Source organism: Budorcas taxicolor, chromosome 3 (assembly GCF_023091745.1).
Source record: "Budorcas taxicolor isolate Tak-1 chromosome 3, Takin1.1, whole genome shotgun sequence".
NCBI lineage: Eukaryota > Metazoa > Chordata > Mammalia > Artiodactyla > Bovidae > Budorcas > Budorcas taxicolor.
Genome location: NC_068912.1, coordinates 51,800,389 through 51,821,961, shown reverse-complemented (window position 1 = coordinate 51,821,961; position 21,573 = coordinate 51,800,389). Strand labels below are relative to the sequence as shown.

General features: G+C 42.2%; 1 protein-coding gene across 2 annotated transcripts in view; it reads right to left on the bottom strand.

Annotated features, from left to right (window-relative positions):
* Nucleotides 1-14,750, bottom strand: part of TGFBR3 (transforming growth factor beta receptor 3) — a 199,313-nt gene extending 184,563 nt beyond the window's left edge. For both annotated transcript variants that reach the window (XM_052636917.1, XM_052636918.1), the window contains exon 1: nt 14,540-14,750. The gene's annotated coding sequence lies outside the window, so the exon portion shown is untranslated. The remainder of the gene's footprint in view (nt 1-14,539) is intronic.
* Between the last annotated feature and the right edge of the window lie 6,823 nt (nt 14,751-21,573).

The window sequence follows — 21,573 nt, the reverse complement described above, 5'->3', positions numbered from 1 at the left end:
TAAAAGTAGTATGAAAAGATGGTGCATTATCAGAACATCTCTCAATAATAAATGAATGGTTTCCCTGGTGGCTCAGATGGGAAAGAATCTGTCTGCAGTGCAGGAGCCTTGAGTTGGATCCCTGGGTTGGGAAGATCCCCTGGAAAAGGGAATGGCTACACATCCAGTATTCTTGCCTGGAGTATTTCATGGACAGAGGAGTCTAGCGGGCTACAGTCCAGTGGGTCGCAAAGAGTCGAACATGAGTGAGCAACTAACACTTTCACACTTTCTTTCACTTTCTAACTATTAAGAATTGTATCTAAGAAAGACCCTATACCTCAGGCAGCCTCAAAGGAACAGCAGAGGCAAGAATTTGGGTATCAACACATTTTACAAGCTCAGACAAATCACTTCATTCTGGGCTTTAACTTTTTCATCTCTAACATGAAGAGATTAAACAAGAAAATATTTTATTCTCTACCTTACTTATAATTGTCATTGTAAGAGCTAAAAACTAATGCTGAATCTTTCCTATAAAATGAGACTTCAAATACACTTGTGGAAATGTGAAACACACGATCATGGAGTAGCTAGCAGGAATGACAACAAAACTGCGAAGTATTATCCTAGAAAAACATTCAACTTGACAATATAAGTGTAAAGAAAGTATTAATACTACATTTTTTAACACACAACTTATATAAACAAAAAATATTTAAACAAATTATCTTATAAGCAAGGCAAGAAATCACAAAACCTGAATTTTGTCAGATCTGCCTATTTCATCAAAATTGCCATTTTTATTCTACTCTTCAAACTCCATGAATTCTACTTGTTCTCCTCACCTCATTTCAAAAGTCACTTCTGATTACTCCCATCCCTCTGTAAACACTGTTTCCTTAACATTTTGTGTATAATTTGTTCCATGTTATCCTCTACTTAGAGCCAACTCAGAATGTTAGAAATAGATAACATTTACTCCAACCCTTTAATTTTGCAGATTAGCAAACCAAGAATTAAAAAGTCTCAATGACTGGTCCACTGATACACAGCTAGTTAGTAGCACAGCCAAGACTTGTCCTCAGGCTGCTTTGTAATTATTCTGTGGTCGTTCATGTGATTCTGCAACATTCGCCTTCCTATTAGAGGCTAACACGCTGCCACCTTCTTTGGACCTCGCAAAACGTCCCAGTTCCCATCTATGGGGCACCTACTCTGTTTTTCACAACTTCTCATTTCAACCTCCCAAAAACCCAAGGAGACAGATTTCTTTAACTTCATTTTATAGCGATAAAAGTGGGGCTTAAGATGCTAAACCACCCCCAAGCTAGTAAATCCTGGCACCAGGATTTGAGCCCGGGTCTGTCTGATTCCACAGCCTATGATCTTAACCACCAAACAGGAGCTTGTCTGTTGTGGACACCAACCAAGCCCCACACAGTCACTTTCCAATAGTGGCAGCCTGATTAGATTTGACATAAGGGAGAAGTTATTTTGTTTTGTAACCATGGAGGCGAGGCTCAATCAGCAGTTTTATTTCATTCATTCATTATTTATTACCACCTACCAAGTACCAGATGGCACTAGTGTTAAAGAACCCGTCTGCCAATGCAGGAGACCTAAGAGATGCAGGTTCAATCCTTGGATTGGGAAGATGCACTGGAAGAGGGCATGGCAACCTACTCCGGTATTCTTGCCAGGAGAATCCCATGGACAGAGGAGCCTGGTGGGCTACAGTCCATGAGGTCGCACAGAGACGGACACGACTGAAGCAACTTAGCACCACCACCACCATGTACCAGAGAGTTTCCCTGGTGGCTCAGTGGTAAAGAATTCACATGCCAATGCAGGAGACACAGGAGACATGAGTTCAATCCCTGGGTCGGAAAGATCCCCCGGAGAAAGAAATGGCAACCCACTCCAGTATTTTTGCCTGGGAAATGCCATGGACAGACAAGCCTGGTGGGCTACAGTCCATGGGGTCGTAAAGAGTTGGGTGTGCCTTAGCAAGTAAACAACCACCATGTACTAGACACTATTCAGAGAGCTCATATGTTCTTAGCGTTCAGGAAACGGTAGCTTTGATTTTTAACTAGGTCACTGACAGCAGCTCCATTCAAGACAATTTACTTTCAATTTGATGGTTTTGAATCCCAGGGTTAAATTGTGCTACAGCTTTGTATAGGGCCAATAACATCCTCCTAAGCCTTTGAGTTCCTTGGCTGAGCTTCCTGTCCTGATGAGGGGGGCTCTGTAGAAATCATACTGATGTTATCACAAAAAGAGAGAGAGGTAAGTAACTCTAAAATGACTGTTACACTAATATAAATTAGCTCTATACTCAACCCAACCCCCTACCCCCAAAATTGGATGCTTCTTCAGAAGTATTATTTACTACCCCTTGGGTTTAAGTCATTGGTTTCAAAGGACCATACCCCCACCAGCACTACTGACAAAAGCAAGCAGTAATTTCTTTTTTGTTTTTTTCTTTTTGGCTACACTGCACAGCATGCAGAACTTCCCTAATGGGGAACTGGTGGGGATAGGACTGGTGCCCTCTGCAGCAGAAGCACAGTCTTAACCAATGGACCGCTAGGGAAGTGTACAAATGGTAATTTCAACAGCTGTCTTGAAAAGGGTTAAAACCTCTCTTCAAAATTAAGACAGTAATTTAATTTTTTAAAAATCCATACTCCAATGTCCTTTTTGTCTAAACTAAACAATTCTTTTCAAAGAAATTAGAACATCAAAGCAAAACTCAGGAGTTTGGCCTGGCAGTCTCAAGACCATTCCTTAGGGTATAGCCCCGAAGCAACTCTAGAAGGTTCAGTGAGCGGCCCTGTGCATGGGCCCAGAGCCAAGGGAAGATGTCAGGGCCACAAGGAAATTCTGCTCCTCTGCCCCATACCCTTTCCCCCAGCTCTTCTGTTTAATACCATGTTTACTTTTCATCTTCGTAGTCCCATGGGTTAAAGGGCAAACCACAGGCAGAGAGAAACCACAGCAAGCCCTAGCCTGTTAGAGGTAAAATGGGAGTCTTCCCAAACCACTTTAAGGCTGAGCAGAACCCACTGTCACTGCTTCAAGTCAGACAATTAAAAGAGGTCAGTGTTCTAGTCTGACAGATCTTGAATGGGGATTTTTAAAAAATCAGATTCTCCCTCCAGACATACCTGATAGTGTTCCCTTTTCAATGTCATAAGTGTACATTTAACTGGATCTACAAGAAACCACAAATCTTGCTTCCTCTCATTTATATATTCATCCAACAAATATTTATCTATTTTCCTGCTCAGTCAGTGCCAGGTCTGTGTGGGGATTCAAAAGGGAATAAAATACACAAAAATCCCTGACCTTGTGGAGCTTACATTCTAGTCAGAGGAGACCAAAACTATAAACAAGATATACAATTATATATGAGGCAGAGATAAATGCTGAGAAAATTAATAAAACAAGAGAAGCAAAACAGGAAGGTTTGTTTGTGTGCATGTTTGTTTGTTTCAAGTAAAGACCTAACCTAACCCTAAGAAGTGAACAGTGTAGATATCTGGGAGAAAAACATTACAAGCAACGAACACAGCACATGCAAAGGCCCTGAGACAGTGTGTGTCTGGCATGGGAAAGGGAAGGCAGGTCAAGTAGCTAGAGTAGAGTAAGCAAGCCAGAAAATGGAGGGTGAAGTCAAAGAGGTAACAGGCAAGGGAGCCGGGCTGGTTAAGGCTTTATGGATCATTATAAGGATTGGGGTTTTTACGCTGAGAAAGACAGGAACAAGAGCGTGTTTTAATTAGAGAAATGACAGCATCTGACTTAGGTTTTATCAAGGCCATTCTGACTACTGGGTGGAGACTACTGGAGAGGGGCAGAGGGAAGCACTGCTCCCCGCCCTGCCATCTTGGGCAGACCACCCAAGCTCTCTGTACCTGGCTGTCCTCATCTTTAGAGGGGTTTGGAAAGGATTATTTCTAAGCCCCAATCTAATCCTAAACTACATGACTCTGAGTTTATTTCCTTTGTCTTATCTACAGTTACAATTCATATCAGCTGCAAACTTGGTCTTTCCCTCAAGCTTTAGCAGAAGTGGAGCCGAGTTGAATTCCGTTTGACAACATACATGGCCATGCCCATGCCACACACCCAGGTTACAAAGATGGTAAGACTCAATCCTGCTCTAGGGAAGTCTGGAGAAGAAGAAAGTAAATTCTCAGGAGGCAGCAGGAGAAAGACTCTAAGAGAAATAAAGGGAGGAAGCAATCAACCACCTGCCAGGAAGAGCCACGTGAAACTTCAGCAGAGAAGGTGATGATGGAGTTAAACAGGGGGCCACCAGAAAGAAGGAAAAGGAGGGGATGCTACAGAAAAGACCAGTACTAAAGGAACAGGGCATGAGAGCACAGGGTGTGCTCCGGGAAACATAAGGAGTCTTGTAGGAGCACAGTGAGGTTCATGGGAGAAGTGAAGGAAAACAGCTAAAAAGTAGGCTGAGCTACATTGTGAGTAACCAGACATCCCCTGCCAAGGATAATGGAACAGCAGACATTTTAAATAAAAGAAAGGAAAACACAGATCTGTATTTTCAGTTCAGTTCAGTTCAGTTGCTCAGTCGTGTCCAATCTGTATTTTAGAAGGTTCCAATCATAATGGACCAACAATTTGAGAGAAAGATATTGAAACCAGGAAAACTAACTGGAATACATCTGCAATAATCCAGGTGAGATGATGATTTGCAAATAGAGAAGAACATGCCAATTGCAGGGCTTGACCTATAGACCTAGTTCAGTTCAGTTCAGTTCAGTTGCTCAGTCGTGTCCGACTCTTTGCAACCCCATGAATTGCAGCACGCCCGGCCTCCCTGTCCATCACCAACTCCCGGAGTTCACTCAGACTCATGTCAATTGAGTCAGTGATGCCATCCAGCCATCTCATCCTCTGTCATCCCCTTCTCCTCCTGCCCCCAATCCCTCCCAGCATCAGAGTCTTTTCCAATGAGTCAACTCTTCCCATGAGGTGGCCAAAGTACTCGAGTTTCAGCTTCAGCATCATTCCTTCCAAAGAAATCCCAGGGTTGATCTCCTTCAGAATGGACTGGTTGGATCTCCTTGCAGTCCAAGGGACTCTCAAGAGTCTTCTCCAACACCACAGTTCAAAAGCATCAATTCTTCGGTGCTCAGCTTTCTTCACAGTCCAACTCTCACATCCATACATGACCACTGGAAAAACCATAGACTTGACTAGACGGACCTTTGTTGGCAAAGTAATGTCTCTGCTTTTCAATATGCTATCTAGGTTGGTCATAACTTTTCTTCCAAGGAGTAAGCGTCTTTTAATTTCATGGCTGCAATCACCATCTGCAGTGATTTTGGAGCCCAGAAAAATAAAGTCTGACACTGTTTCCACTGTTTCCCCATCTATTTCCCATGAAGTGATCTCTACTGTAGAGAAACCAATCTCTATTGTAGAGCTAAGATTGGTGTTTACATGTTAAAATGATGAAAAAAAGTCAAAGGAATGATAAAATATCATGATACGTTGGAAATTATATGAAATTCCAATTTCTGTGTCCATAAATAAAGTCTCCTGGAACTCAGCGAAAATAAAGAAAATACCAGTTGAGATATGCTAAAAGTAAGACACCATGAGACTAGTGTGAGTCGGTGGAGGAGGTAAGCAAAAGGAAATTGGGTATGCCTGAGGATCCTAGCTTGGCAACTGGTGCCACTTACTGACATGTGAAATACATGAGTTAGGGGCTGGGGACCACAGAGAAATCGTACCCTGGGATTGGGACTTAATTTTTCGGTTTTATTGTTGTTTTGTTTTGTTTTTCAGCCCTCTCCAGGGGCATGTAGCGTCTTCCCAAATGGCACAGTGGTAAATAATCTGCCTGACAAAACAGGAAATGCAAAGAGACACAGGCTCAATCCCTGGGTTGGGAAGATGCCCTGGAGTAGGAAATGGCAACCCACTCCAGTATTCTTGCCTGGGAAATGGACAGAGGAGCCTGGCAGGCTACAGTCCATGGAGCTGCAAAGGGTCTGACACGACTGAGCGACTGCGCGCATACGAGGGGCATCTGGTATCTTAGTTCCCCAAACAGGGATGGAACCCACACCCTCTGCAATGGACGCAGGAAGTCTCAACCACTGGACCGCCATGGGGCTTGGCTTAACAGAAAAATCGACAGAATAGCCAGGTAGTTGCTGGAAATAAGGAGACAGACACATAAAACTGGGAGTTAGGTGACCACTGTGACAGAGAAATATGAGCCATTGAATGACGGGAGGAGTGGAGGGAAACATCGAAGCTGGAAAACAACAACCTACACAGAACAAGCACTGAGAAGGGAACCTGAAGAGATCGGGCAGAAGTGGGGGAAACCAGGACAGAATAGTTCCAGGAAACCGAGGTAATAAAACGTGGGAGAGAGTAAGGCACCAGAGAGAGGACACTTAAGATGCTGACTGAAAACAAGCTCGGAATTTTGCACTTCGCACCTTCTCTGGCACCCGCCCATCTGGGGTGGCGGTGCAGTGGGCGTGGGAGCCCGCCTGCTGCAGGCCGAGGAGTTTGCCAGAGGTGAGAAGAAAAGAGTCAATCGCTGAACACCACTAGCCCCGAAGGACGACGTTGTTATGAAAGATTCTGTACCATCGGGAAAGTTTTATTCAACACTCTGGAGGCTTAAGGTGTGAGAAACAGGAACTAAGATCTGTTGGTGATCTTCTGGTGGTAGAAAGGAGATTTCTTAGTTAACACCTGGGTCTCATGGGACCACTAATCCTGAAACTAACAGCAGGCTGTATTTAAGAAAGGCTAGTTGCTTCCAACAAGCGCTGAGGACAATAGATTCACTCACACGTCACCCAGCTCCCAGTTAGGCTTCTCACCTCCGATTGTTCTCACACTAGCAAACCTAGTCTTTCTCCCAGAGCAGCTTTATACTAATCCGTAGGGACTACATCTTCATTCAAAGCATAGTGTGAGGAAAAGAAAGAAGTGAAAGTGTTAGTGGCTCAGTCCTGTTAAACTCTTTGCGACCTCTTGCACTGTAGCCGCCCAGGCTTCTCTGTCCAGGGAATACTCCAGGCAAGAATACTGGAGTAGGTTGCCATTCCCTCCTCCAGGGGATCTTCCCCATCCAGGGGGTCGAACTTGGATCTCCTCCACTGCAAGCAGATTCTTTACGGCTTGAGACAGGAGGGAAGCCCACAAAGCGTAGTATAAAGTGTAATAAACAAACCATAGCCCCAACTAGCTGGGATGATGCTGGAAAGCCATAATCTGGCAGCATTCAGACAGGAAAAGGCTTTACCAGTAATACCAGCTGGGTCCCAAAACACTGGGACCAAGCCCCTCAGTGTCAGCAGAAGCTGCCTAACTCTGCTCCTCTATTTGCACTCTGAGAAACAAAAAGGAGCTGAAGGAGGAAGTTTCTTTAAACCTAAAATTATTCTTAATTTCCAATACAGACTGCTTGAAAAAAAAAAAGAAAGCCAACAGAATAACTAGCAATTTTTTTTTTTACTGTGTGCCTATGGTCCTTTCTCCTTCACCCTCTGAAAAAAATCAACCCAACCCCCAAAATGGTCATTTTTCTTGGCCTAATTTCCCTATTTTTGTGATTTATAATTGGAAACAGACTGCTTTTTCCTGGCTTCAGGGAACAGGATCTTCAGGGTTATAAGAGTTGCCAACTACAGAATTTCAACCTTAGTAAAATTTCTTTTGCAAACCTCTTACCTATGTAACTACTAGAAATATATATTAATCCCCCCCAAAAAAATTTAAATTTAAATGCCTTATATTTTGCAAAAGTGAATTTTCCCCTAACAAATTAGACACCCCCCACCTCTCTCCTAGCCCCCCTATTCAATGAAGCTAAATGGAATCCTGCTTTATGTTATTTCCTATCTGAACATCATCAAAGCCTTATCTAACAAGGTATCTATATAGGATACTTTCTGGAAGCACTTTTTTTTTTAATTTGGTAGAACTGCTTCTACGGGAAATCTCCTTGTTTGCCCACACACTGAATAAAATTAAAACCTTCAATATATTAGAGAGCAGCCATTCTAGAAATGAAATAAAGAGGCCACAAACTGAAAAAAGCATATGTACCCCCCCCAAAATATGAAATGTATCAAGTAGGTCATCGTTCTCCTGGCTCCTGTGTCAAAAACATGATGCATCCAATGGCTGCACAGCTTTGTAATGGATGAATATGATGGATTCAAAACAAAAAAAGCAGCTATGTATTTTTTCATGATTCACAGGGCATATTATAAACATACGGCAAGTAGCTGTGTTGTTGTTGTTTAGTCATTAAGTCATTTCTGACTCTTTTTGTGACGCCATGGACTATAGCTTGCCAGGCTCCTCTGTCTTGGGATTCACTAGGCAAGAATACTGGAGTGGGTTGCCATTTCCTTCTCCAAGGGATCTCTCTGACCCAGGGATCAAACCTACATCTCCTGCACTGGCTCTTTACCACTGAGCCACCCAGGAAGCCCTAACTATCTCTGCTGCTACTGCAAAGTTGCTTCAGTCGTGTCCGACTCTGTGCAACCCCGTGGACTGCAGCCTACCAGGCTCCTCCATCCATGGGATTTTCCAGGCAAGAGTACTGGAGTGGGTTGCCATTGCCTTCTCCTGTAACTATCTCTATAAAGACACAAAAATAAGAAACTAAGAGGAATGTCTGCTCAGAAAGGACTTGACAAATAGAGACCAACAATAGTAAACATACCCATTTGGAAGATCAGAAACTTCTCCCACACATATAGGGAAGACCTTACATGCAGTGATGCAAAATGTATGTAATGAGTCAATGGTGCTTTCCCTCAAAGTTGAATTTCATTTGCCAGCCAATTGCACAAAGTGTAATATAGTAAAATGAGATAGTTATTCTTTATGGACACTCAGAAGGAGAGTTTTGTGTTTGAGTACGTTTTGTTTTAAAGAAAAATACCAGAAAAGAGATAACTCAAAACAACACAGGGGAGTATCACACAAAAGTATTTAGGCTACCACATGAACACAAGGTTTTGAGATTGGAATCTAAATATTTCACCTCAAATAACCTTCCAAGTATTTTTTTTTTTTAAAAAAGCAACATTCTATTCCAGCAATCATCATGCAGTTAATTATAAAATGAAATTTGCAAATAGCCACCAGTGTATTTTTGCATCCAATGAACAATTTCATGTGTCAAAACACATAAATCACTAAAAATGCTAACGGAATTATACTCCCAAAAGGGAATCTTTTCACACACCGAATGGAATTAAGTATTCATCAAATTTCCATTAATAAAATAGTATAATCAGAATTAAAAAAAAGAAACCCTAAGTTCTGCTAGGCCCTCCACCTGGTCCACTTGGTGTTCTTACCCATCACTGGTGCTTAGTCATCACACCTGTAAACTCCAGACCTTTTCCCAGGGCAATCTGATCACAGGAGAGCTCAAGGACTAGTATTTTTAAAGACTGTTTTCTAAAGATCTTTTTTTTTCAGGGACTAATCAACTTAAATGTGTTTTTACAAATGGTCCATCGGCAAATTCAAACAAAAAGCTGACCTTCAGCCTGTACCAGGGAAATGAATTATGAGCTTGGAAGCACAAACAAGCAGGTGCTTCTTCCTTCTTCTGCAAAAAGTACCCAACCCTGAAGTCCCCTTTCTCCCAGAGCCTGGTGTCCAAGAATTAAGGGAAAGTATATGCCTCTGGATCACCATCCTTTTTCTTAAAGTGAAGACAGAGCCGACACTTCAGACTAGATTCTAAATTATTACTGTGGCAACAATTTAAAATTAAATCCTAAAAATGAACTTTGTCAGGCTAAAGGAATCACCAGCACTAGCAACAGACTTAACCTTTTTTTTTCTATAATTATCTTAAGCAGGAACTATCAAGATAGCCGAAGGGTGTGCTTCTGGAGACGATGTTTCAGACCTTAGGGGATAATCTCAATTTTAAATATGGTCTCCATCCCTTATACCTTTAGTTGTCAGCCTACTAAGTCTTGTTTGACCTAGAAAACTGAAGAATAAAACATGCAGAAGAAGGTACAAATGAGAGGGGCCCCATGCAGAAAATTTAAGAATGTTGCTTCAAACATTAAATACTGCACGTCTTGGTGGAGAAATAAAAACAATTTCCTCCTAAAGAAGGCAAGAGTCTTGGAAATCTGTGCTAAATCTTAAAACTTTGCAAACAGAGAAAATAAATCTCAATGTCAGTTAACAAACAAATGTGCTATTTCAAAAGAAATAAAAAAAGAAATCTAGAAATGGACAGAGCCCAGGAAATGGACCCAAATCCTTTTTCGTAAGGCACTTCCAAGCTGTGATTTATTTCAGCTTGACTAGAAACCGAACAAATCAGCAATAGCTTGTGTTTTATGAAATGCTACAAAAAGACAACGCTATCATTCCAAGTGTTACTCTGAAGATGTGGAAGCCTCAAATGCCCTGGATTCACTCTTATATTCCAAACTATCCATGTTCCTAAAGGCAATACAAGATTGCTCTTAAGTTAAAGACCCCCAAACCACTATCTAACTTGAATCATGCAAAGTTCAAAAAGTAGTTAATAATTTTTAAAAAAAGTAGTTAATATTTTAAGTTTCAAAATTTCAAAAGAAGTTTAAAAATATAAGCAAAACGCTCCAGTGGAGAGACTGAGAGATAAAATCATTTATAAAATAATTGTTGAATTAAAAGAAAAAAAAGGAGAAAAGCCAGAGTGTCCTCATTAACTAATGAACCTGACAATTATAATTAGTTTTTGTCCAACAGCAATAAGGGAAGAAAAAAATACATTTTCAAAATGGATTATCAAGAACAGGGGTAATTTAAAATGACCACAGATCAAATTCATCCAGGAAAAATATTACAGCAATGTTGATACTTACCAGTGATCCTCTAAATGTTAACGGTTCTACCTGTTATGCTTAAAATGTAAAGTCAGAAATTTCCACAAATTTATGATCCTGGGAAGTTGGTCAACAGTTAGGTATTAAAGAGTCTGCAGAGATCACCTTCTTAGTACTCAAAGGACATTTGAGTTCTCCGTGTGCTTAGGCCCAGAGCAGGCCCTCAGAAGAGCAAGAATCACTTGATTTTTACAAGATACAATCAAGTTTGCATGCAAAAAGAAAGATTAATTCCTTTGAGTCTTCAAAAGAATGGGACAATACTTCTCTTTAAGCAAACCAACTTTGTCAATAATGGTGGTTTAAAAAAAAAAAACAGGCTTTCCTAAACCCTAGGAAGCCTTAAGGCATCCTGCTATCAGGGGACTGGCTAAGTCCAACACCAGGAACCTTAAGCCTATTAGGGAGTTGGGAGTTGCTACAAGTTTGCTGAATAAGTAAACTAAAAGACCATGGAAAACTAGACTAAATAAAACGCTACTCTGAAGTGTAACTGCAGTATTGAGATTTAGAAAGGACGGACTAAGTTTGAAAGTTACTTTAAAATAAAATCCTCTTGACCTAACTTGGTAAATGAAATAAAGTACCTGATACTCAAGAAGCAAGAAAGGAAACTAACCTACAAAATTGCAGAGATGAAAAACTTTTTTAAAAAGTTAATTTAACTGCTTTTCCAAGCATGTTAATTCCTAAATATTGCTTATATATTTATCCATAGATACACTGCATCTATACTAAACAAACATGTTATTTCTGAACTATTATCGTACTAAAATATAAGCCTCTGAAGAATGTACTGGAATAGAAACAACATAACAATTCCTTATTGTCTTGCACTCAGATGTTAATGAAAAATGATAATGACAGGATTGTGAGAACACCAGCCTTCCTGAGAACAAATTCACTATATCCACTCTACTACAAAAGACAAATGAGCTTCATTACAAAAGAATTCACAATGCATCTCTCTGGACTCCCAGTTCTCCTAGATAGCTTGAAATATTATTCAAAGTACACAAAATCATTTTACATATGCCTCTTAATGAAAACAAATGGAAATAAACTGTGTGTGTATTTAATATCTGTCCATACACCACAGAGTTCTAGACATATATCCAATATATAGGCCCTGTCCTCAAAGTTATTCTTACATTCATCAGTTGAAATTAAACCCAGTTCTCCATAGTCAAGTCAGAAAGCAAACTGGTTGTTTTGCTAGATAAAGCCACAACATTTTCCATTCCTGAAATGTATGCTGAATACTCGAAAAAAACTGGCTTAGGTGCCCAACAGACATCAATACATAGTGTGCAATGCTCCCCCTATTGGCTAATATTCAAAATAACAATGAATTCCCCAGGGGTTGCCTTTGAAGTGCTGGGGTTCAAAATTAAGTTGGTGATTTTTATGTTTAAAAACATGAGCTGGGTCAACAGTTGTTAAGCAAAGGTGCCATGTAATGGTCAGATTCCATCAAAACAGGAAAAATTAAGTTGACAAATGACAAAGACAAACTGAAGGGCTGAAAACATGCTGAAGCCTTGAAACACTAAACAATGCAGAATTGAAGCCAAAAGCAGAGAACATCAAGAAACAGAGCAACATCCTTTAACTGACACAATGGCATGAAATCAATTTCATTTTAATAGCCCTTAAGGGGGTAAGAATTATTTCCCTGCCTCCTGTGCCAACCCCAAGCTGTTTCCTAAGGAAGCCAAGTAACACGGACCAACAATGTCTGGAGAATTAATATGAGAAATGAAGTTTAAATATCTAAATTAATTAATATAAATCAGAGTTCTATTTATAATTACTTGGAGCCAGTTTCAGAGAAGCTGAAATTTGGCACCCCCGTGGGTAGATCATCTACATTAATCACGGACACCTGATTTGTGTTTCAAGAGATGTGTGTTCAACTCAGTGGGAAGTTGAAGGATGGGAAAAGCTGCCCAAACTCACTGCACACAATTCTGACTGCACTTGCTGCTCTCTGCTGAGTGGCTAAGCTAGCTCTGGAGTCAGACAGAACTAACAGTTGTGTAATAGCCTGGGCAAGTAACTAACTTCTAGTGTCTTATCTGCAAATTAGGGCTATTAATAGTGTTTTTTTCCAGAGAGTTGGTGTAACGATTAAGTGTCCATAAGGCATTTAGGAGAGTGTCTGGCACAGAGTTTGGGCCCAATAAACGTTAGCTTTTATTATTTCCGGAAAGAAAGTAGCTAATTTCACACTGAAGTACCTGTTTGCAACCTAAAATACTATTCCAGGAAAATTAAAAGGTCTTGACATGTGCTTTGCTACTTGTGGGAGACTTATCTCCTCCCAAACCCATCGCTTATTTCTCTTGGAAGGGATGCAGAGTTCAGAAAAAGTCTGGTTCCCCATCTCAGTCTATCATTCCTACCATCCCTTACCCTCCACGCTCCCATCCAGTCTCCACTGGGCTCAGGACAAGCACAGCTAATAGCGGTGCACAGGTACTGTTCTAGTACTTTACATATTTTAAATCATTCAATTCTCACAGTAACATTGAGGCCAATACTATTATTATTCCCATTTCACAGCTAAGGGAATGGAGTGATTTTCTTCTCTCAGCTCTTTTTTGTAGACACTAAATCCATTAAGATCTACTCGGTCAAGGTGGGAGCCAGTATTGGTGGCTCAGATGGTAAAGAAACTGCCTGCCAAGCAGGAAATCCAGGTTCCATCCCTGGGTCGGGAAGATCCCCTGAAGAAGGGAATGGCAACCCACTCCAATATTCTTGCCTGGAGAATCTCATGGACAGAGGAGCCTGGAGAGCTAGCCACAGTCCATTACAGTCCCTGGGGTCGCAGGGTCAGTCATGAAGGAGCAACTACCACACACACACTGTCAAGGTAATTCACGTTTGACAAGCTGGTCCCCTACACTAAATGATTCTAGAAAGTGAAGCAAATGCCCTAATAAGAACAAGACTGCAAGGAGATTCTCCTAGCAACAGTCCAAGAGTTTCCAGATTATTCTAACCAAATGAACATGCTAAGGGAAGCCTTCAAAATAAACCGGGAAAGGTGGCTAGCAAGTTAAAGCGGGAGGGAGGATTCTCTGCGGGACTCAGGGCTGCAGCGCTCGGCGCCGCCCGCAGTGCACCCTGAGGGCGCGGCCCGCGGGGAGTGAAGCTCCTGTTGGTGCGCCAGTGCCGGGGCCGCAGCCTCTGCAATGGCAATTGAGTATGAACCCACAACAAATCTTTCCCACCGACGGTGTCACGCGCCCAGTGGGAAGTGACCAGCGCGCCCCGCGGAGGTCAGAAGAAACCGCGGAAAGGAAGAGTGAGGGCAGGCGCGGAGCAGATGTCCTCCCCAGCACACCGCATCGCCCGGAGCGCTGCCCACCCGGGACGGCCGCTCCCCTGTGCACCTCACAGCGTAAACACCAACCGACCAACGCCGCCCCCAAGAAGCCCAGGGGTCCGGGCGGCCGGAGCGATCCCGGCCGGGAAACAGGCGCGGAACCCAGCGCAACGCCAACAGCCCCCGCGCAGCCTGGAGAGCCCTTGGCCGGCACGGGTGCTGGGCTAGCCTGGCGGCCAAGAGTGTCCCGGCGCGGGCTGCAGCGCCGCTAGGCTGAGCCCGCACGTACCTCGGAGGCAGTGTGTCAGACGGAGATCCACCCGCCACAAGTTGCAGGAAAGCAGAGCAAAGTTTCCCCGCCCAGCGCCCGGCGGCCGCGAGCTCCGGCAGCTGCTGCGCCGCGGCGCAACTACGCCATCCCGACCCGCCGGAGACTTTCTCCTCCTGCAGGGAGCTCAGGGAATCGCGCAGGGAAAGTGGCCGGGCACGAGAGCCGCCGACTTCCCTCCCTCACTCACTAGGAAGAGGAAAGCGCCACTCGGCGTCCCCGAAACCCTCGATTACCCCCATCGGGCCGACCCAGCGCACTCGCTCCCCCTCACACACGCGGGCGGGGATGGGCAGGACGCCACAGCAATCAGCGCGCGGGGGGAAGGGCGCTCCTCCTCCGCGGTCCCCACCGGAGCTCCGGGCCGCCGAGAAACGCCTCCTCCCGCCGCCCGCCTCCCCTCTCTCCTCCCCCTTTTCCTCTCGCGCTGATGGATGAACCCCGAGCGCGGCCGGAGCCTGAGTTTCCCTTCGGACCGAGGAGGGAGGGAGAGGAAAGGAGTACCGGGAACGGCTGGGGTGCTGCGCGCCCAGGTTGGGGCGAAAGGCTGTGGGGCAGAGGGTCCCAGTCCTCGGAGAAGAGCCACATTGGGGCAGGGGGCAGGGGTGGAACGTGGACGCGAGCTGCAGGGATTCCCATCCTCCAACTAGGTGTTTCCAACTTTTCAGAGCTCTCTGGAAGAGTTGGGTTATTTGGTTCCCTCCGTCTTGATATAAAAATTCTAAAACCTGCGGTAAACCTCTTGCGTACACCCTAGCAAAGGCCCCCACGCGCACATTCATTCTGTCCCTGCTTGTTTTTCCCACCTGCAGTCCTGCTTGCTATATATCAAGATGCGTTCTAATGGTGGGTCTTGTCTCCTCCTAACAGCTGAGAGTGCATAACGCAGCCATTACCCCCTGCTCACTAGATGAATTATACAAATGAAGGAGCTTGGTCAGCATTACTGGCATTATCCCTAGATTGGCGCGATGTAAGTGAAGGTGTTGACGCTGTGCAACTTCCTGCGTGCAAGTCCGGTTGAACTGACTGCTGCAAGGGTTGATGAACGCTGTCATCAGAATACCACTTTGATACTCCTTTTTTACACCTGGTTTTTCTGTTAAAAGATATTCTTAAACCAAAGGACACTGTTTTACCAAGAGGCCGGTGAAATGACTCTAAGCTGACAGGTTTCAGAGACCAGACGTCCTGTCTTGACTCTGCGCTTTGACTAGATGTGGAACCCTGGACTATGAGCTTAAACTCTCCAAGTCTGATTTCTCCTCTGTTAAATGAGAAGCTTGGCCTAGGAGACCTCTTCAAATCCTAAAAGGTTATGGTCCTAGGCTTTTAATCGCTAGAGAGTAGAATGGGAAAGTTTCTTACATTATTACTTCTGCAATATTATTATTTGGAAAGTTACTGGGTTTTCCTACTTTGGGAGAAGAGGAAGTGTTTCTCCTCTTTTTTCTCTTGTACCTATACACAGAGAACACACTCAATTGGAGATATTTCCACAAAAGCCAAATCATTATTGAATCACCTGGATTACTGCAAAAATCTCTAAAATGAACAGTTCATTCCTTACCAATATTTATTGAACACCTATTGTGTGAGAGGCTTGAGTGAGGCCTTGGAGAAATATATAGGGCTAATGCCCTGTAGGAGCCAACAGTCTAGGTAGAGTTATAGATTCAAGGACTTAGACTTCTCATAGACTCAAATTACAAAGTATTCATGCCTCAAACTGTCAAGTTTTAGTTTCAAGAGCAGACATGAACACTTAAACTGGGTTTGAATATTTAATCCTACATTTAAACATATCAATCATGTTAACTAAAGCTTTTAAATTTCTAAATAAAATGACGTAGAAGTAGAGAGAGAAAAACCAAGTCCTAGATAACAGTCTTGTCTTTAGAGAGTGATGAAGTAACTTCACAATAATCAGATTCTCAATAGTGTAACCAATTATGTGTAACTCAAAACTGGACAATTATTCTGTGCCAGGCAGAGTTCTGAACATTCTATATACATAAACACATTTACTTCTCAAGCCCTATAAAGCTGGGTACAAACTGAGGCCTATGTGCACACCTACCTTAAGGTCTTAGAATTTCTAAGATAGTACATATAATAAGTGAGAGAGTCAGAATTCAAATCCACATGCATCTAGCTTAGAGCCCAAGTCCTCAACCACCAGGACATTGTTATTGTTGTTGCTATTCAGTCACTAATTCGTGTCCAACTATTTGTGACCCCGTGGACTGCAGTACACCAGGCTTACCTGTCCTTCACTATCTCCCGGAGTTTGCTCAGATTCATGTCCAGTGAGTTGGTGATGCTATCTAAAGATCTCATCCTCTGTCCCCTCTTCTTTTGCCTTCAATCTTTCCCAGCCTCAGGATCTTTTCCAATGAATTGGTTCTTTGCATCAAGTGACCAAAGTTTTGTAACTTCAGCATTAGTCCTTCCAATGAATATTCAGGGTCGATTTCCTTCAGGATTGACTGGTTTGATCTCCTTGCATGTACTACCTGGCATCAAAAGCTTTACATTATTGGCAAAATGAAAGGTTTGAGGAGTTTAGTCCGTTGGGATTTTTTTTTTTTCTCAAAACATCTTTAAAATGTAGGGCTATTTAATTAGAGTCTCTAGATGATATGGAAAAATCCAAGAAATTATATCAGTATTTGCAAAACTAACAATGCCTACATAGGTGTTTCGTCTCAATCTTTATGCTAATAATGTGATATTATTTGCAGAAATGCAGACACCTGAAGCATAAAGCAAAGGTTTTAAACAAAATTCTGATTCCCCAGCAAAAGGGTTCTCCAGAAAAGGAGTTCCCTTACATTTTAGTAATACAATATTCACTGATTTCTAGAGGGAATAAATCCTCTCCTTTGATTGGTCTCTTACAAATTAGGACTTTGTTCAAGTTACAGATTTATTCCCATAAGATAAAAACTTCCTTTGTTTCAAGGTGGTGTCTTAGTCATTTGATTCAAATTTTTTCAAAAAGAATTGCAAGCAGAGAGGTGAGATAAAGATGTGCACTCTATTACTTGCAAAAAAAAAGGTTTGACAGCAGAGCGTCGAAATTTACGGAGACCGTGTTTCTTGCAAGGAACCACCCTTCCTATAGGTGTGAACCTACTGCTTTACAACAGTGGCATGTCCCCAGATTCTGTTGATTAGCAGACAACTGAACAAATTCAAAATAACCTGCTTGTTTTCCTTATAGAAGTCAACACCTCGAAATGCTAAAAGACTGTATCATTAGAAAATCATTCGGTTGTTTTTCTTTTCTAAGTCCTCCTTTAGTACTTAGCATATGCTTTGCGCTTTACAAATCGTAGCTCATTCAATCCTTATGACACTGTATCATCCTCATTACAGATTAGAAAATGATGCAGCGAGTGAAGAAACTTGCACAAAGTCACACAACCAGCAAGTGTGACTTGGCTGGTTGACCCAGAGTGTGCTCTGAACCTCCACTTTATGCTGCTACAGGTGAAAATAGAGCCCCATCCACTCAAAGCAGAGTCATATTCTTAAAGCTCAATTCTTTAAAAGTTTCAAAAGATAAAGTTTGTTGAGAAATATTACCCTCCACCACCACATAAAAACTGATTCCTTTCACCCAGGAAAGAAAGGAGAAGAGACACTAACTTTAAAGTTTGTCTGAAACAGCCAAGATCTTAGAAGCAATTGCATAACTCCTTTTAAGAATGTGTGACAGAACATGAACCAACTGTTCCAAAATTGTTGTGACAGGAGACTGGTCTACAAACTAGTCTGTGCTCCTATTTTCTGCTCGGCTGACCTATTATTACGGCAAGACTTACTACCTTATTTCTCAAGTTTGCCCATAAAGATTCCAATTCATACCTGTAGGTGTTTTATATATCACCATAACCTAAAAGCCATAATCTAAAGCCACATTTTTCTGTATCTATATCCAAGATTAGAATATGATTTTCACTGATAAAATTTGCAGCTGGCAAATTTCAAATTAATGAGGAAAAAAGTACTCTCAGATGAGCCTGTTTGCAGAGCAGAGCCCAAAACAGACACCTGACTCAGGCCTGGCGGATTCCTCAGAGAATTTGGAAATAAAAATCCAAAGCAAATTCCCTTCCAGTAAGCCAGAGTTCCTGCAAACTTGTCATTTCCTGTGCCTGTGCGGAGCCTCCAATGGCAGTTTCCACAATGCACCTTCAATTTCCCCCTCAGCGGGTCTTCTGAAAAAGCAGGAAACCTCACACCATTTCAAAGGAATAGCAAACCCCACTGAGATCCCTGTGGTCTTAGCTCCCTAGGGGATGGGGCCGAGCCTCTGCTCTCCCGGCCACAGGTGCAGGCACTCCAGAGGGAAGGCTTCTCCCTGGCCCCCACCTCCTTAGGTGCCTGCAGAGAACTTTTGTTTTGGCCTAGAGAAGAGAAAAAAATCACAAACATCTTATTTTGTGACAGGGGGACTAAAATAAGACCAAGAGCCCCCTGCACATATATTAATATCTGTGAACATTACAAATCTTATTACTTTCATTTAATGAATACAAGAAATGCTGAAACACCACTTGTAAAAATACCAAAATTTAATATTGCCATCGCTATTGATCCTCTGTTATTGTTGTTATTATTACTCTTTACGAGCACTCACTCTGTGTAAGCCCTTGTTACAAGTTTAGCCTTATAAAATTTATTTCCTAACCTATTTTGAAAAGGAATAACTCCATGTGTTTGTTAAAATTACCTGTTATAACATTTCTTTAGGTTACTCTCACAATGTTTTGTTTTGTTTTTTTCATGCAATCTAAGGAGGAGAGTTTCTCAACTGGGTCCTGTAGACATAGTCTTTAGAATTTAGTAATAAGTTGAGTAAGAAATTTGCTTTCATTTTGCATTTTTGTTTTAATGATAATCTTAAAAAGCTGTGTTTATCCTCTTTTGGGGGAAGGGGGACAGGGAAAATTAAAAAACAATAGACTTCCCCATAATAAAAGATTCTTGTTTCTCTGGTCAATGTTTTTTCTCTTTTGAAGTGGAAATTCTTTTCCAGAGGTGCCAAAGAATTTTTTTAAGGGTCCTTAACTTCTTAACATTTGAAAAATTTTCTACAGAATTTTAAATTAAATTTTCCTTTACCATTTCCCCAGTTTAGCCATATAATTTCTGGAAAATGTTATCCTCTCTCATGAAAAACCAACCAATATTCATTGACATTTGCTAAGCCATATAAAGGGTCGAAAGATACATATAGAAGTGATACGAAATACAATAAAAAATTAGCTAAGGAATAGGAACGTATTATGTGAAGTATCAAATGTGACTTTATGTGCTAAAGAACTGAGATGATCCTTGGTCTGGGTTGATCTGAGAATATGAGAAGGGAGCCCAGGATGCACCACATGCAGAGGAGGGAAGGAACATTCTGAACAATGGCAAAGGGATGTTAAGGCTATAAAGCAGGAGCACCTACAAGACTTGTCCCAAGAAAGAAGCTAAAGTAAGAACAGCCTATTCACCTCCCCTAAAGAGACTAAAAGGACCTCTCATAGTCTGAAAATCCCGTTTCCTTCGGTTTCAATAAGAAATCCAAGCCTTCTTAGTCATTGCTTACTGGATTCTTACCACCACATGGCTTTGAACATTTCCTAACTTATTCTCTCTTTCTCATTTTCTCAACCTTCCAAACCTTTCCAGTTTGCATCTGGAACTTATGACAAATTACCAGCAAAATCCCTTGTATATTCACCTCTGGAAAATTCAGTCGCTAAAAATGAAAGTTATTTGACTTTCTCCCCTCCTGGGACCTGTTCTTCCATCCCACCTCAGTTGCTTGAAAACATGATCCTGTCCAGGTCGTTTCCATCAGAAATAAGTGCTCCACCTCCCAAATCTCAATTCCAAGCATTCTTCTCTAACCATCAGTCTCTATTGTTCCAAATCACTGCCTCTTGTACCTTGATTTCAAATATGATTTGAGCCCATCAGGATCGCTAATCCATCATCCCAACTACTTTTTCTTTACCATCCACAACCATGATTGCTCTCACTTTAAATTATGACCACAGTCCTCAATGGATTCTTAGCACTGTTCAGCAGTCCCACTATATTTTCCTTATCAGCTCACTCTCTTATTCTTCAGGAGGTTTATTTTACTTATCTTTCTCTTTCCTCAAATATTTAGTACCTTCTACCCCTTACCTAATGACGTTGTTTCTTATTTCTTTTTTACTAAGAAATATCACAGGCCTCTGAAGAAAATATCCCCAGCTTCCCAACACCTCTGTCAGTGTATCTGTGTCTATTCTCTGCTCTGAAGTTCTCTCTTCTTGGCCCTTCTCCCTCCTGTGTCCTGGATTATTTCTTTAGCTACTCAAAGACTTTTCAGTTCAGTTCAGTTCAGTCGCTCAGTCATGTCCGACTCTTTGCAACCCCATGAATCGCAGCACACCAGGCCTCCCTGTCCATCACCATCTCCCGGAGTTCACTCATACTCACGTCCATCGAGTCCGTGATGCCATCCAGCCATCTCATCCTCTGTTATCCCCTTCTGCTCCTGCCCCCAATCCCTCCCAGCATCAGAGTCTTTTCCAGTGAGTCAACTCTTCACATGAGGTGGCCAAAGTACTGGAGTTTCAGCTTTAGCATCGTTCCTTCCAAATAAATCCCAGGGTTGATCTCCTTCAGAATGGACTGGTTGGATCTCCTTGCAGTCCAAGGGACTCTCAAGAGTCTTCTCCAACACCACAGTTCAAAACCGTCAATTCTTCGGCGATCAGCCTTCTTCACAGTCCAACTCTCACATCCATACATGACCACTGCAAAAACCATAGCCTTGACTAGACGGACCTTTGTTGGCAAAGTAATGTCTCTGCTTTTGAATATACTATCTAGGTTGGTCATAAATTTTCTTCCAAGGAGTAAGCCTCTTTTAATTTCTTGGCTGCAATCACCATCTGGAGTGATTTTGGAGCCCCCCAAAATAAAGTCTGCCACTGTTT